At 34.1% G+C, this 2,947-nt stretch overlaps 1 protein-coding gene across 1 annotated transcript in view; it reads right to left on the reverse strand.

Annotated features, from left to right (window-relative positions):
- Positions 1-2,947, reverse strand: part of Tcf24 (transcription factor 24) — a 13,784-nt gene that overhangs the window by 2,308 nt on the left and 8,529 nt on the right. The gene's annotated exons all lie outside the window — the stretch shown is intronic.

Below are 2,947 nucleotides of genomic sequence, written 5' to 3' on the forward strand. Positions count from 1 at the left end.
TAAAAAGCCAGAAGAAAAATTTCAATGTTTTTACTTAAAGACATAATAAATACTTGAAGAGATAAATAGGCTTACCATGGTTTGAAAATTATATAATTATGTATATGTTGAAATATCTCATTGTATCCCATAAACATATAACTTTTATATGCCAGTTAAAATTAACAAAAGAGAATAATAAGTGGGCATGTTATAATATCTGGAAAATTACTGTTCTGTGGCATCCAACAACAATACTATTTTAATGTTTCTAGGTGTGATAGGTGAATTTAATTCAGATTACTTTGCCTGAGAGCCCATATTTTAAAACACACATAAAATATAAAATTTTTGCTACTTAGAATTTAAAATAGTCTCTACTCCTAGTGTCCCTATAAATAATTTTGTATGCTATGTTTGATATAGTAATAAGACTAACACTGAGCTACTATTTTTGCAGATTAATTTTAGGGTCTTTTTTGGGGGAGTTACTAGGGATCAAGCTCAGGACACTTGCACTTGCCAAACAGGCATTTACACCATCAAGCTATCTCCCCGGTCCTCATGGTCTTTTTAAAAAAATCATAAATGTGCTTTCTTATGTACAATATTCTGAGTATATCACTCTCTCTGGTCTTGTCCTAGCACAGGCTACTAAACTGAAGTGCTTTTAGAAATTGTCCTGAGGCTCACCTGCTATGTCAGGACCTACCACTGTCAGATCAGATTTCAGTCCTGCACTGACTAAGGATCCCAGTGCTATGGTATTAAGACCTAAATATTTATGTTTCCCCAAAATGCATATCCTAAAGCAATTAACTGGGAGGTAATTAAAATTAGAGTAGGTCACTATAGATTAGTGGTCTTTGAAGAGAAAGATAGGTGAGTTGGTCTCTCTATCCCTGTCTCTCTTACTGTCTCCCCGCTCACATGCACCAGCAAGGAGATGCCAGGTGAGGATACAGCAAGAAATGGGCCAGTTCACGCCAGCAGAGAGCCCTGGCTAGGAACCAAACCCGACAGCACTTTGCGATCAAACTTCCTTAGCCTCCATTCTATGAGCATATAAATTGACATTATTAAAATATCTAGTTTGTGGTATTTTGTTGTGGTGGCCCGAGCAGACTAATCCATGGGATGAATAGTACAGGGCAGAAATAATCGAAGTACAGGACTTTTGGTGATGTTATAAACCAGTGCTTCTCAACATTTTCTATCCCAACTTCATTCTTCATTTTTATAAGCATAAGAATTTCTTGCTCAACTCTCACATGTAATTTGAGAATTATGTAAATTAAATACATAACCTCTGAAAATAAATAAAATAAAAATATTACTGAATGCTTCCCTGGCATTCTTATATGTGCTATCCAGGTTCCCCTGTGTTGAAAATTGTTCCAAATCATTCAACAAAATGTAGAGACAAATGAAGGCATCTGGTCCTTACATCCTTGCTAGAAATAAATAATTCACAAACAAGCATAAAATGTGTATGTGGATTTTGGCTGCATTTTCCATGGATTTATTAAATAATAAAACTTTCCTTTTTAAGGACTCCATGTGCTTGATTTTCAAAAAGGTCTGTGATGATCTTATCCAATTTAGACACATAAATTGTTTTAAGTGTCAGAAATGTAAATACAAATACAATATTGGTTAGGTTGCATGTCACCAAGATGCTAAAAAAATCAGCTGACTGATTTATATTGTATTTATAATGGTTTAGCACTGTGTAGGTTAATATAGAACTTTTCTGTCTCTACTAAGGTATACTTAAAATCATGTAGTTTCATTAAACCTAACAAACTCACAAAGTTAATCTGAACTGAAGACCTTACAAAGGTACTCTTGGGAGAGTTAAATGACACTCGAAGAAACAAAATCCTGTACTTATTTTTAAAGCTTTGTTTACTGGTATTATGGACAATGATTCTTCAGTGGTACGGCAATTAAGCCATCTGTGCTTTTCTTCCAGTGTCAAGTTCTGAAATACTTTCTCATTAGTGCCCCGGTGGGATTAAAAATAAGGTTGGGCCATGCCCCAGGACATCAGTCTCTTAGCTTTTTCTGGGGATGCTAGAGACATAACACCGGCCTCATGAATGCTAAGTACAAGCTTTACCCTTGTACAACAACCCCAGCCTCTAATACAAAATGCTCTTGATGTAAGCCCTAAACAGTTCTAACACGCTAATAATATTGGTAGTAAGTACTACCAATGGTTCAAAATCACAGCACTGTAATATTTGTTAAAAGATCTTTGTTATCAGAGTAGAACTTAGTAATGAAAATAAACTCATTTTTGGACACCTACTAATAGTTCACAATGAACCTTTTGTTAATGAAAAAGTAAAAATGATTAGAATATTTTTATTCCTTTTGTATTCCATTTTGTCAGTGTCTATAAAATAATATATCAGCAGGAATTTTAATTATGTATGTAAAATATCTTTGCTTTGAACCTTCAGCCCTTAGTTACAGCTTTTTTTTAGGGCAAATGTAACATTTTGTTGTTTGCACAGTATTTTGTTTTCATATTTATAATTAATATTTTCATCTAGATCAGGGACTAAGTTTTAACTCATAATTGTGTTCACTGTCCTCAGATAATGCTTTTGTGCAGTAGGAGCTCAGATGTTTTGTTTTAAAATATCTTATTGGTCATCATCAATTTCATTTTTAAGAAATAATCTGGCCTTTATCATCTCCAGAATGATCATTTTGTTTTGTGGTAGTGGGGGAATGAACCTAGGACCTTCACATTCAGCTATATTCACATTCTTGTTTGAGACAGGATCTCCTCACAAGGTTACCCAGGCTGGGATCAAATTTGGGATTCTCCTGCCTCAGCTTCTCAGAGTGCTAGGGTGAAGGGAGTTCAGAGTTGTTTTTAAAAGTCAGTGATGGATTCAGAGGACAGATTAGATTTAATTTTTCTTTTTTTTTAAATTTTTTTTAAAATTTTACT

Source organism: Octodon degus, unplaced genomic scaffold (assembly GCF_000260255.1).
Source record: "Octodon degus isolate 3935 unplaced genomic scaffold, OctDeg1.0 scaffold00091, whole genome shotgun sequence".
Lineage (NCBI taxonomy): Eukaryota > Metazoa > Chordata > Mammalia > Rodentia > Octodontidae > Octodon > Octodon degus.